This window comes from Heloderma suspectum, chromosome 1, assembly GCF_057233095.1.
Source record: "Heloderma suspectum isolate Gila_16-S chromosome 1, 16-S_ref, whole genome shotgun sequence".
NCBI lineage: Eukaryota > Metazoa > Chordata > Lepidosauria > Squamata > Helodermatidae > Heloderma > Heloderma suspectum.
Window position 1 is genome coordinate 337,224,562 of NC_139458.1, and position 14,647 is coordinate 337,239,208.

General features: G+C 39.5%; 1 protein-coding gene across 7 annotated transcripts in view; it reads left to right on the forward strand.

Annotated features, from left to right (window-relative positions):
* Window positions 1-319: 319 nt before the first annotated feature.
* The window catches only part of EYA4 (EYA transcriptional coactivator and phosphatase 4), a 169,105-nt gene continuing 154,777 nt past the window's right edge, over window positions 320-14,647 (forward strand). For 3 of the 7 annotated variants that reach the window (XM_084827575.1, XM_084827566.1, XM_084827568.1), the window contains exon 1: window positions 320-836. The gene's annotated coding sequence lies outside the window, so the exon portion shown is untranslated. The remainder of the gene's footprint in view (window positions 837-14,647) is intronic. The other 4 variants (XM_084827567.1, XM_084827574.1, XM_084827570.1 and 1 more) reach the window with 3 other exon arrangements.

A 14,647-nucleotide genomic window follows, 5' to 3' on the forward strand; every position in this document is an offset into this window, starting at 1 on the left:
ACAAGGCACTATTCCCCGGGACTAAGTTTCCACAAGGAGAGGGCGTCTCCCGAGAAGAGCGGGCGGGAAACTGAAGACTAGGCGGCGCAGCTGGACTAGCGCGCTTTGCGCTCGCGGCGGGGCCGGCGGGGAGGGGGAGGCGCCGGCGGCCAACATCCACGTGCCGCTTCCCTCCAGCGCGCAGCTATCCACCAATACCCACGCGAGAAAACAACCAATGACAACGAGGAGCCGCTCCCGGCGCTGCTGTAAACACCATCCCTCCCCCCCCCGTCCCACGCTCACCTCACGCACGTACATACACGCGCGCAGGCGCCGGCGCTCTGCCGCCTCTGAGCACCACCACAAAACCTGCAACAGCTCGCCGCACAAGTGCAAAACAAGAAAGCGTCCGGAAAGGCGGGCAACGTGGCGCGCTGTGTGCGTGTCTATGCTCACGTGTGTATAGAAACAGCTCACTTCGTGAGGGGACTTGCTCCTTCCAGAGGAAGCTGCGCGAAGGGTGGGGGAAAAGTCCTAGCTGCTGCACCTAAGTGAAGTAAGAAGAGGTGTTTTTTTTCCTTCTTTTTTTCTTTTTAAACGGGTTTGTTTGTTTTTAGTGATCCGGAGTGAAAGCGCCTCTGCCTCCTCTTGTCCTTCCTTCTCAGTTGTGCTTGGGTGCGTAAAGAAAGGGGAGAGGGTATCGCCTTGGAAGAGATGCCCCCCTCCTTCCTTTTTAACTAGAGGAGCTCTTCAAAAAGAGAGCTTCGCCTCGGCGCAGGGGAGAGAATAATAAACAAACACAGCAGCAGAAGCCACGACTGCGAGAATAAAAGTAGTAGCGCTGGCGGGAGAAGGTGAGTGCGGCTCTTCCTCTTACCTTTCCCGTAGTTTCTCTCTCGCCTCCCGCCACCCCCGCCCCCTTCTCTGTCGCGGCTGGGCTCGTGGGCACAGGGATGACCCCTGGCTTAACGCCGCTTCCCTTTAAAACAACAATAAACGAAGTCGCTCCTCCCGAGGTAAACATGTCAAAGAGCCAGCAGAAAAGCTGCTGACGCCTGGAATCTTGCCTGGAGTTTGTTCAGTACCCAGCGAGCTACTGAAATCCATTTTGCCCTTCACGTCACGGGACTAGATCTAGGCAGAGAGGGCGCGCGCGCGCGCGCGTGTGTGTATAGAAGAAACATGCGAAACTTTATTGAGAGGGGGGCTCTCCTTCAGTGGCTTTGGATCTACGGGGACTTCGTTGCCCCCTCAGACTCTTCAGGTGATTGGGGGGCTCTTGCCCCTTTATTTGCCCCTAGGAGTAGACAAGGCGTTTAGAAACTCGCCTACTTCTTTGGTATGAATCCCCAGTTCGCCGGGTTAATTGTGCCTCGGGTTTCCTTCTTCGGTTTGTGGTGTCACTGTAATAAACGTGACATACCGGTAAGAGAAATCAGGCGGCCACTTTTGATCGCCCTCGTCAGTTTTCGTTTTCTGTTTCGAAGGACCTCTCTCTCGTCCTAGGGTTCCGTTGCGTTTCTGGGCGACTGACTGACTGTACAAGCTTCCAAGTCAGAGCGGTGTGGTATTTCAGCAGGGGATAGTCTCGGTCCCGGGGGGGGGTTTACCAGAGAGATCGTGAAAGTCTCTGGAAGTTTGATGCGAGAACTTGTATGACTCAACTTGCCAGCAAATAGAAATTGCAGCATGGATGTCGTAGAAATAAGAAACTCATATACTTAACTGTGGGGAATATACGCCAATTTTTTAGGAACAACCTTAGAGCCCCCCCCCCCCCCCGAATTGTGAAGCGTGGAATCTGGAATACATATTTCTTTACTCAACTGAACAACTTGGAACTCTCCAGTCTCTCCTTTGCCTTTTTTCTTTTCTTTTCCTAAAGCAGTTGCGGTTTGTAATAGAAATAGCAGATAATAAAGCAGTTTGATTTTAGGCTGGCAGTAAAATAAAATACGGACAATTTCGTAGGCTCGTGTAAAGTAGAAAGGTATGGGACACAAGGCTGCTTTTGTTGGGTTGCTTGCATTCTCTGTACGCCTTATCTGGGGCAAAACGGATTGTATGTGCATGTAAAGTTACAGAGAACCCTACTGGTTAGATGGCTGCCTCCCTTGTTCCTGTTGTTGAGGTAGAGGACAGATGAATTAACTTTCCTGACCGGGGGAATGTGTAGTGGTCTTCATCTCGGTGCAATGAACACTGCAGGCAGGAGCTTATGTTTTGCTCTGAAAGCAGTTCCACGTGGAGGAGTCACTTGTGTGTGTTTCTATTTGAAGTAATAGAATTTTCTGTGTTCAACCCAGTGGGCTTTTGGCCATTAATTTGATTTTCAGCCTATCATTAGAGATTCACAAAATCTGCTATACAAGGGAAGCTGGATGATGATGGATTTTTGCTAGATGGTAGTACTGTATGTTCTGAAATGTCCTTAACTATCCTTTTGTACAGATTGTTGCAACTATTGAATTAATGGGGGAAATCAGAATGGGTAAAATGTGACTACATTCAGAATGCTTTTTTATTGTATGCTGTCCTCCTGTTTGTATCCGTTTCAATGTCATGTAGTAGTGAAAAGTTGTGCTGGTTTTTCCAAGGAAGATTCAGTGATCTTAACTACCTGTGAGAGGATTTTAACTACCTGTGAGAAAATCACTGGCATTAAAAGCTGATATAATTGTCATGTATTTTTGTTTCCACTTATGGTCAAAGTTTTTAAAACAAAATCAGTATATTTCCATTCTACAAGAACTGCAAGTTCAGATTCTACTCAGGTTGTCATACTTAAGAAATTGAAAATATTCCATATCATTAGTAGTTCATATAATTAGTGTAATTAGTTGACATACCTTCAGTTTTACTTTATATAAAGATGTTAAGATAAACATAGCTTAATTTTTCTTTAAAATACAATTTCATTACATTCACCTGTCAATATGGGCTGACTCCTGTCATGTTTATTACAGTATATCATAACTTAGTCAGATTTGAGGTTTCCTAATATATGCTTCTTTGATCAGCGTTTTTAAAGTAGTTATAGGTCTCCAAGCACTAACTGTTCTTCAGTCTGCCAGCACTGCTTTGCTTTCCTAAAATACATCTGTAGTTGAGACACAGATTTTTTTTTTCTATTTCAGCACCATATTTCATTGTAACTGAATTATGCTAAGAATACAAATATTCTTAGGTATTTTGACATGATTTTTATTTAGTGATACATTATTTATTTGTGAAAGAAGGTCATAACATAAGGTAATGTCTAGTATTTCTATTGTATTCTGTTTTAGTTTGTAATAGTGTCAGATTGAAAAAAATCCTATCTAAACAAAACCACACATTTATATATGTGTTGTAAGTATGATTAGTAATGTAACACATTTCCCCCAATTGTTTTGAAGTATGTGAGTGCATGTTCAATGTATGCTTATTGCTTCTGGAACAGTTATATGGCACAGTATTTTTGGAAACCTTTGTTCTTGTGCAATAGAACCCTGTTTTGACAGTAATTGATGGAGAGCTCATAGATAAAATTCTAGATCACTCTGTCATAGTCTTAAATTTCTCACTTGTGCAGTATAGCTCATAATGATTTATTATACAAATTCATTATAAACACATCACTTAAGCTGCATTCCTAAGTGCACAAACGTGGAAGTTCCAGTGATATCAGTGGAACTTATTTTCAAGGAAATATTTTAAGGATTCAGATCATAACATTGCTTTTTAAGCCATTGAAGCTAACAAGCTTAACTGTAGTTTTTTTCAAGTCAGTTAACTGATCACTTATCACTGGTGTATTCCTGTTGGTTTTAATGGGGCATTATGAAGTTATGTTGCAAGTTATCAATGAATAGGTCCTCAAATACTCTCCTTTTAAAGAAAGAAGGCAACAGCAAATGTACTTTTTTTTTTTTTTTTTACTGAAGCTATATACTATATTGTCATTCAGGGCTTCTGATCTTCAAGTAATAAAATTACTTTACCTCCTGAAAGGGAAAGTCGGGGCAGGGGTAGATCACTCAGTTGGTTATATATATATGTGTGTGTGTGTGTGTGTGTGCGCGCGCGCGCGCCTGTGCTTTGTGGGTGCGGGGGGGAGTGAGCTCTTTTTTTAAATTTTGAAAATGAAGACTTTATGAACCCTGGCTAAATATGGTTTTCTTTTTTTACATGGGGAGTTTCTTTGGCATAGTTTTATAGAGCAGCTGCTGATCATATTTCATAGAGCTGTTAAAGCACTTAAAACCTAAAATTAGGTACTGTCTGGTAGTAAATATTTCAAATCGCTGCTTGAAGAAATAAATGGAGAAGCAGGACTCTAAAATCCATTGCTGAACAAAAGCAAGTAGGGTTTTACAATTAAAAATAACAAATAACTGAAAATTTACTTCCTCCATATAATAAGCTTTTAGTTTTCCTCTGGAAATGACCCTACTATTGATAGACTCTTAAAATATTTTTTTCTGGGTACTTTAAACATGGGTTTTTGCCACTGGAAACAATTCTTTCATAAATCTGCAATAGGGAAACGCCTTGTACCTCTACTTAACATCTTTGTGTTTTTTTTTACCATGTTGTGGAAAAGAAGAGCGCACATTCACCTGCTTTGTGTGATCAATGTTTTAACGTATTCCCCAAAGTGTTAACATTTCTCACGTTTCAAACCTGTGGCCAACCTGGAATTTTACAGAATAGTGTCTGATTCTTAAAATAATTGCATAAAATCAGTATTTACTTTCAGTTAATAGAAATGAACTAAAGAGGAATAATTTTGTGAATAATCCTCAGGGCTAAAAACTGTGACTTGCACATAGTTATCAAGCATTTTTAAACTTTATAAATTCTCTTGATACACCAGATTTAGCAGCGATGTCAAGTCCATTGAAGTATCTTACAATCATGCCACAAGCTTGAATGTTCTTTATGCCTTCAGATCCTAAATAGTAGTCACCTTGGGTGTTATTCATGGAAAGGCAGGATATAAATATTTATAATTGTTTGTTATGATTGTGACAATGCTTTTCTAACATTTTTTTAGTACACTTACATTGATAATTTGTGAATATTTTACAATTTGACCAACAATTTGATTGTAAACAAAGCAGATTTACCAAGGCCACTTTTAAAATGGATTTTGTATAAGTCTTTCAGCTATAACCTTCTTCTGTCACTGAAAAGTGCTAATTGATCTTACAGGCATTGACATAATGGCTTAGTTTGATGGTTGAAACTTTAAGCTTTCATGCCGCTTTTAATTCTTCAGATTTCAGATGTTGATTTTGCCTTAAGTGGCTTAAATAGAACTGGCTATTAAAGATGAATGTATTATGCTAATGAATTCAATTTGAAAAAAGACAGCACTGGCATATAAATGATTTGGAATAAATGAAGCTTACACAGTATGGATACAAATCAGTAAATAGTGCTCAAGTTAAAATTCTGTTCAGTGAAGATTAGTATGGGACCTGTGCTTGATGAACAGTTCATTGCAAAACCCATTTTGAAGGCAGTTTGAGCTTCCTTACTTATTGACAACTTTGCAGTTAAGATAATTACAGCTACTAGTCACTGTATCTGTCACAAAATTAGAAGTGGACATATTTTACTAAGCATAGCAGTCTGGAAAATCCAGGTTTGATAGCCAGTGACATTGGCTGCATTCAGACATCACATAAACCATGGCTTATTGTGATGAGAATGAGCTGCAGTGAGCCTTGGGCTTATGTGTTTATCCTTCCCCTCTTCTCCAGTGCATCCATGAGGAGGAGATTAGAAGCTTCTACTTCAGTTTTAGATTAACTACAGTTTAGTGTTATGTCTGAATTATTCTTAACTATGGTTTGTTGAAACATACCAGTTTCAGAACTCATGATTTGAAGTTGACTTGTTTCAAAGAAACTATAGTTGAAATTAACCACATGTTGTTTGGTTCAGATAAAACAACAAGCTGCGGTTAATTAAAAATAGAAGCAAACGGTTCTGAATTGCTCCTCGCATCCACACCAGAGGAGAGTTGTGGAGGAAGGAATGTGTGAGCCTAATGCTAGCTGCGGCCCGTTCCAGTCATGAGAACCATGGTTTATTGTGGTGTACAAACCCAGCCACTGTACACTTAAAATAAGATTTTTATTTCTAGAAGTATATTTGAAACACTTGCTGTTCTGAGCTGTAACGTAAAACATTAGAGGTCACTTTTCAATTGTCTGTTTAAATTTTTAAAAACCTCTTATTGCACAAATGATCCAAGTTTTGACTTAGCTATCATTTGATTGTTTTTCTGACCTTTAGTTGAGCTTGATAGCTTGATATTTGCATATTTTCACTCTCCAGTAGAAAGGCATATTTAAATTACTCTGGAAATTGTTGTTCAGTTGCTTTCTGAGCACTTTGCTAAGTTAGTCAAGAGTGATTTTTTTTGCATTGTTTTACACCTCAACACAAGTCAAAAAAGGAAGGAAAACAGATTGGGTTTTTTCCTACCAGGCAACAATTTCTAAAAGTAATGTATTATAATGAGGTTTCTGACCTGTAACTCTTTTCAGTGTGGATCGTAACTAGCTTAGTGCAATAATGCCACATGACACTACAATATAACATTTCAGTACAATGACGGATCTGTAGGTGATTGGTCAATGAAGTTTAGAGTATTAGACTAGACATTTTGGTACCTTTAATGATTCACAATTAGCTTAAATAATGTAATTGGCACCCTTATCTTGATATTTATCTTGATATTGCTAGCAGAGTAAAGCATCAAACCCCTTAATGCTAATTAAAAATAAACAAAAAGCGTTAATATTAATAATGCATATTAATAGATCTATAGGACAGAATCCAAAGTACAATGTGGCTAGTTCTAGTCACCCACAGGGTCTTTGAGACATATAAATACAAACAGCAGTCCTCCTTCCCACATGGCAAAACACTTTTGGAACTACGGGGAGTTTTAAAAGCATTTTCTGATAAGGCTTGAAGTTTTCCTGAAGTAAACAATCCCACCAGGTGTGCTTGAATCTTGGACGTTACTATAAGTAGTTCTTTGGATCCTATCTATAATTACACCCGGAAACATCTACCATAATTAAAGCATCGTTGGGTTAAGCCAGATCCCAGAGAATTAAGCCAGAAACTTTGCTATAGATGTAGAAAATCAGTTGGAAATAACTTGGAACGGTTAATTGTGTGTGTATAATTTGAAAAAAGCAAATGGGCAAAAGCTTTTAAAAATATACATAGTATGTGTACAGGGAGAAGGCTACCTAGTCTAAACTGCATGTCCGACTGCCAGAACACTACAAACATTTCCAGCAATCTGCTCTGGGCACTCTGACTCCAATGAGCACCAGAGATTTCCCACCTGCAAGGCATTCACCTTGTATATCAATGGAAGGGGAAGCTTGGTATGTGCAAAAGGTGTGGATGCGCATCTGTGGAATTTGGCATATTCAGGAGCTGAATGAATGTGGGGTACAAATGTCCATAACTATATCTGCACATCCACCATTTCAAAAAACTCTGGAAGTACAGTATGGACCTCGAAAAGTAACACAAGTTAAAAGATGGAAGTGTTAACTCTGCTTTGTCATCTCCTTTTGCCACTCTAGGGGAAATAGCAAGCTCTTGGATGTTGTTTTACGTCAATGATAATTTTGATACTGAACAAAAACACACAGTACTTTGGAGATACCGTCTTTGAAGATTTATGGCGGGGGTCGGGTTGCTATAGTTTTCTGTGGTAAATTTTATACCATCTTTCTATATTACTATGAGTGGGTACAGACAGAGTTTTTCAGAGGCAGTATAATAAAACTGTCATTGTCCACAGATACATGCAGTGAGGGTCACTTCCTCTGTTATGGGCTGTGCAGCCAGCCTTGGTCTGATTTTCCCTTCCCATATCAATGTTCACCCCACATTTCAGGCCTTTCTTGAGGGTCCTCTGATCTCTAGAGTTTTTTTCAGGATGAGCAAGGGACTGCAGTTAGGAGGAGTGAGTGGGAAATCCCTCTTACATGAGGGTCCTTTGGTCACATTCCATTGGTTACAATACAGTATTTTTTAGGTATACAAAATAATTTGAGCATACACTTACAATTGAATGTATGAGTGTGACTAACGCACTGATGATGGAGGTATGCTTGTCAGGGAGTTGGGATTGGCTGTGGATGCACTTCCCTCTGTAGCATACACTTGGTGACAAATCTGGCTTTGCTACTGTGCTGTGTGTGGTTAAACAGATTCTTAAAGGACACATCACCTTTACATGGTGGCTCACAACAATAAATTAAAACATAAAATACAATAAAACCAAATTTGGTAAAACTAGACAGAGGCCAAAGGGAAAATGGGATGGGACCATAGGCAAAAGTAAGTAGGAATTAAAAATCCGACCCCCCAATTTAATTGTTATCAATTCATAGTAGGAAGCATGTCTACTTAGATATAAGCATGAAAGACATACCAAGTCACAAAAAAGCAGGACAAGTCTCTGCATGTCTACTCAGAAGTAAGCAGGACTGAATAACTCAGCAGCACCTTCAAACAGCATCCCAAATGTCAAGCTTATGCATGTCTACTGAGAAATAAGCAGGACAACCCTAAGAAGCAAGCAGGGCTGAATCACTCAGTAGCTTTCTTCCCTGACCCCACCTCCTCTACCCCCTCCCGCACCAGGGAAAAGCTGTTAAGGTCATCTCCCTGGTAGACACGCTTAAGCTCTTAACTGAGAAAGGGAGCCTCTTTCAGTTGTTGTAACGCGCAAAGGGCTGGATGTGCCTGATCTCAGAAGCTAAGCAGGGTCAGCCCTGGTTAGTACTTGGATAGGAGACTGCCTGGGAATCAGGCATCCTGTATTGAGCCGGGGGTTGGACTCGATGGTCTTGCAGGCCCCTTCCAATTCTATGATTCAGTGCTAAGCAAGGTGAAGCCAGTGATTCAGGACATAAAGTTACCCAATGCCTTATTTTTATGTGGAAATTTTTCCATGTAAGTTCATTAATAAAAATGAATGTATGCCAATTACAAATGCAATATTAGGCAAGCTTGGCAGTTTCAAGGTTGTAATTAATGTTTTTCAGGTGGATTATCTTTAGTAATTATGTGAGATAATACATATATTTATTTTCTTTTATAGCATGTATATACTGTTCCACATCTAAACAGATTCCAGAGCGGTAAACAATAAAAGATAAAAGGAATATAACTCAATATTTATTAAAAAGAACAACACCCAACAACAAACAGAGTACCAATAAAAAGTGTGGCCGGTCACTCAGGGAAGGCTTTTTGAAATACAAATGTCTTCGGCAGGCGCTGGAAACAAAACATTGTCGGTGCCTACCTGACATCCAGAGGCAGGGAGGGAGCTGCCACACTGAATGTTCTACTCTGGGTGGATCTCAAACAGGCTATAGGGCCATATAGAACCTCATCTGATCACTTCAGTGATGGGGCAGGTTGGTGAGGAAGAAGGCGCTCTCTCAGGTGTCTTGATACGAAGTTGTTTAGTGCTGTATGCACTAATAACAAAGCCTTAAACCTGACCCGGTAGTGAATAGGCAGCCAGTGCATTTCCCTCAGCAAAGGAGTTACGTGCTGAAAAGGGGCAGCCAGCTCCTGACAATAGCCAAGCTGCTGCATTTTGCACTAGCTACAGCTTCCAGACAGGAGCTGTGCTAAATACAGTATCAGTTTCATTGTGGAGACAAGCAGTTTTCCCTCAAAATATGATGCAAAAAGGTCACAGTGGGTCCTTGAAGTGTCCATTCCTGGAAAGAGTGTTAAGAATATGTCACTGAAATACATATATGTCTAGGTGTGTAATGGAACTAATAGTGACAGCAAAACTGAAGGTGCCCCAACAACCTTAGGGCACAATCCTATGGGGATAGTCGGCCGCTTCCAAACTCAGAGGTGGCCGACTATCCATTGCAGGGTGGGCGGAGCATGGAGGGGATCCTCTCTAGTGTGCATAGGAAGCATCATAACAGCGCTTCAACGGTCTCCTCCCTCCCCGTTCCCTTTGCGCCTACTCCATGCTGCTGTTATGAGCATGGAGCCAAGAACAAACTGCATTGCCTATGAGGCGGTGGGGGAGGGAGCAGGGAGTTGGGTTTCTGGGAACCAAGCTCAGTTTTTTTTATGGCTGTCTAGCCATAATTTTATGGCTGTCTAGACACTGTCTAGCAGCCATTGGATTGCACCCTCAGTGAAAGGGAACTGAACTCTGCTGAAATAGATGAGTGGTTGTCAGCATATCAGTTGTCAGTTCTTTGGGTTGTTAAAATTAATTAACATGTGATCAGATGGTCATCACAACGTTTTCTGATACAAATTGACAATTTTCCCATGCAAATTACAATATCCAGTTCAAATTTTCCCTGAAAACCCATGTCACTGCTAAGAAGTGGGGAGCTTTTAAGAACAGATTTGCGGTGTTTAAACTGGTCTAAAACGACCTTCGTTTGGAAGCATTGCTGTATAATTCTATGTTAGTTATCTATCTTTGAAGATTTGCTCAAGATTGCAATAGTAGATGTTTAGTACATCTTGTTAGAAGACCTACAGACCAGCATTTTTAAACTACTATTGGTACTTCTGCATATAGCTCACAGTTATTCAATAACAGCACTTCCACCTTCTACTTTTCTTTGTTTCATTCTAGGCTCAGTGACCAGCTGAGTGTGGTCATTAAGTGTCATACTTACACAAATTGGAATATTTATATATTCTTTGTTTTTATGTACACCTCTGAACCTACTAAGACACAACACTGTGTCCAAAACAGATTTGTTCATGGCCAGAGAAATTGTATTTTAAGAGCTTGCCCAATTTTTATCACTGTACCAACTGAAAAAGAAGCAAGTTATACACACTACATACATACAGAGATACCACCAGTCTAAAATATTTTGTACAATACCATATGTATTTCAACATCTGCCTAAGTAAGTACCAGAAGTGAGGGTTCTTCATTTGGATATCTCATTTGAAAGTCATTGTCCATCTCAATCAAACCCAACCCAGTACTATTCCTTGCTGCACTGTCAGAGTTGAGCAGGACAGCAGATCCACAGTACTGTAAAACCAAATACCTGCACTCAGAATAATGCTGAAGCATAGTTTAGCTTTACAAGAAGAAGCTTCAGCAAGCCTCAGGTTCACACTCCTATCTCAGCACAACTATGAAAATGAGTTTCGAGGTTTTGCATAACCACAGCTTATTAACTTATTAACCACAGCTTATTGTAAATTCCAAACCCAGACAAATGGTGGTTAATCTTAAGTATAGTTAACTGAAACAAGCCAACTTTAAATCTTGATTTATGAAGCGGTCTTGTTTCAACAAACCATGGTTAAGATCAATCACAGTTTAGGGTGATACACTAAACTGTGGCTAATATAAAATGGAAGCAGAAGCTTCCAATCTCTTCCTTGCAGCCAGGTCTGTAGAGCACTGGAGGTAGAGGAGCCCAAGACTCGCTGTGGTTTATTCTTTCAATCTCATCTCATAACCCTAATTACATCCAAACACATCCAATATTTTGGCGGTGAGTTGCCTAAACTGCACTATAAACAGACCCTTGTTAAACACATATTAATGTAGATGATGGTGACGATCACCACCTTGCATTTTTGTATTGAGACCTTCTAGTAGTTTTATATTAGGTTTAAGGATCTCCAGAAATAATGTGTAACACCCAAGAATAAATTTGGCAGTTTGCACAACTGTTACATTAGTACTCGAAATCACATGCACCTTTGCATTGGAAGTTAGTACCATAAAAGTCACTTTACTTGTTTTGTTTTTGTACCTCAGTGGAGTACAGTGTGACAGCTAACGTTAATAATAAACACAGATAACCTATGGCAATAATATTTGACAGCCACTCAACTGGGGCAGTGAGCAGTTTGCCTTATGCAATTGGAAACAGGTTTCTGACATGGCTCCTACTTCTACCAGGTTTTCAAATTTAAGCCTTGGTCCCATTTTACCTGTAAAATGGTGCTGGAACCTTAAAACCAAGAAAAACAAACTGAGCAAGAACACTGAGCATTTTTTAGCCTTCATTTATCCAATTATACTTAGCATGCTGCCAGGTCATTCCTTCACCCTGAGTGGCAGATAGCCTACTAAAGTTTTAGGTCTGGCCTGCAGCCCTGATAGGTGCCACAAGGGTTTGGCTTGGCAGCTTCTTCCCCTGGCCTGTACCTTCTGCCACAGAGGAAAAGCTCTGATGTCCCATCAGCAGCTGATTAGAGATAGGTGCTTCATCCAGTGACTTGGGTTTTCCAGAAAATTTTAAATTGGAAAAACTTCCAATGCAAATTAAGTTCATTTGCATAAGGTCATTTACATGGGAACAATTCCATTCATAAAGGGAAATTTTCTAATGCAAATTAGGTTCATTTGCATTGGAAATTATTGGGTTTGTATTGGAAAATGTTCTGGTGCCCTAGAACAAGGGTGGACAACTTGTGGCTCTCTTGACATTTTGGTCTGCAGCTCCTATCATCCCTCACCATTGGCTATGCTGGGTAGAGCTAATGAGAGCCATCAGGCAAAACATCTGGAGGGCTACAAGTTGTTCACCCGTCCCCCTAAGAGAGATCTAATTTAGCATGTTTATTTTACTTGTATTTAGTAAACAACAAAGTTTAAAAAGTACCCCAAGTTAATTTTTTGTCCTAATACACCACAAATACTTGACATGAAATATTTGAGGAAAAAAATTAAAGCACACTTAATGCAATTTAAATGTTATATTATGTGGATTTTTATTAGAATACTTCCATAATTTTAAGGACAATAGCATGTACTTCCTTTACATTGTTTAAATTTAAGGGGGGGGGGAAACAAAGGTACTGAAAACTGTTGATACCCTAATTTTAGCAACCCAAAGAAATGTGCATGATATGCTGACAACTACTCATTTATTTCAGCAGACTTAAACTCTGTTCTAGTAAGGTTGTTGGGTACCTTCAGTTTTGCTGTCACTGTTTATTAGCTCCATTTCACTCTGAAACATATTTATTTATTACATTTCTATACTGCCCAGTAGCAGAAGCTCTCCGCATTTCAATGACACATATGTATTTTCTAACATACTTGCTAGGGATGAATACCTGAAAAACACAGTCATAGAATAGTAGGGTTGGAAGGGGCCTACAAGACCATCGAGTCCAACCCCCTGCTCAATGCAGGAATCTAATCCAAATGAATTAAATATATAGCACAGAAAAATATAGCACTGGAAAAATTAACATTTTTGAAAATGTTCTGCCCCAGATCACTGTTTTTAGTGGCTTACTTACCTAGACAGTTATGTTTAAATGTAGAAGAAATGTAAAGTGTGTAGCTTCTCTTGAGCGTAGTGATCCCATTGTTAAATGTAAACAAAGGACACCATTCACTTCGTTCTCTGGATATGTCACAGCCCTTATGTAAAAGACAATTCTCCATACATTGGAGCAGGGCTGATATGGAAGGGAGACTGCAGGATGCGAAGGCTCCATGTAGCCCAGCATGTGTGACGGGGAAAGAAAGAATGTAACAAGGGACCAAGTTGTTTTGTTTTTTTTTTTCTATATTCAGTGATCACCTTGGAGCTACACACAGTTCATTTTGTGAATGATGTTGGAGGCTCATTGCCTTTTTTGGTATGCAAAAACTGTTGATTGATATTTTCTGAACATCAGATGTAAAAACATTTACTTGGAAATATGTCCTATAGGTGTGTGACTTGATTCTAGCATCAACACAATTTCATCAGTGACACTTTTCCAACAAATACAGAATTTCTGTCACTTCTAAAGTACACATTTTAATTTTGCCATAACTTTGCATATTGTATTTTAACTTCTTTAAATCCCCAGAGAGTTTCGACTATGGGGCGGTATAGAAATAATAATAATATAGTTCAAGGAATTAAAGTTTAATTTTCCTCCTACGTGAACATTCCATATGAAGTAGCCTTTATATCAGAGATGGGGAGGGTAGGGCATGTGATCTTCCAGACATTGTTAGACTGCAACTCCCATAATCCCTCAACTGTTAGCTATGTTGACTAGGGCTAATGGGAGCCCTAGTCAATATAGGGCTAATACTTTTTCCAGCTAAGCTTTGTTGTAATAAATAAATAATCAACAAAGAGTTTCTAACTTCTGAAATGTAAAAAAAAATTTTTTTTTTACTACATTGATCTATTGTGTGTATGCCTGCTTTGATGATTCATTGTTGGGATGTAATGAATCATTTTGGTGTGTGAGTGCAGTTAGACCTAATGTGTGATTTTGTGTTTTGCAATTCGGCTTGTATGTTTTCATTGAGAGACATGTTTTTATTGATGACAGTTGTTTATAAGGAATCTGGCAAGTCTCTTTGTTTCTGACCAAAACTTTCTGACCAAAACACCCTTGGGTTAGTTGATCTGGAATGGTTTGGAGTTACAATAATGTAAAGTTAGCATACTTTACATAAGTGGGACCCAAATATCTTTTTTTCTTCTTCTCATCAGTGCTTGGGCATTCCCACATTCTCATGTAATTTTCATTTGTATTCATTATTATTCTTGTACAGGATATCTCTTAAATTATAGTGAGGAAAGGGCAGTCATTTACTCAGTGTTTTCAAATTCTAAGGATTAAAGTTGTCCTTTGGCAGAAA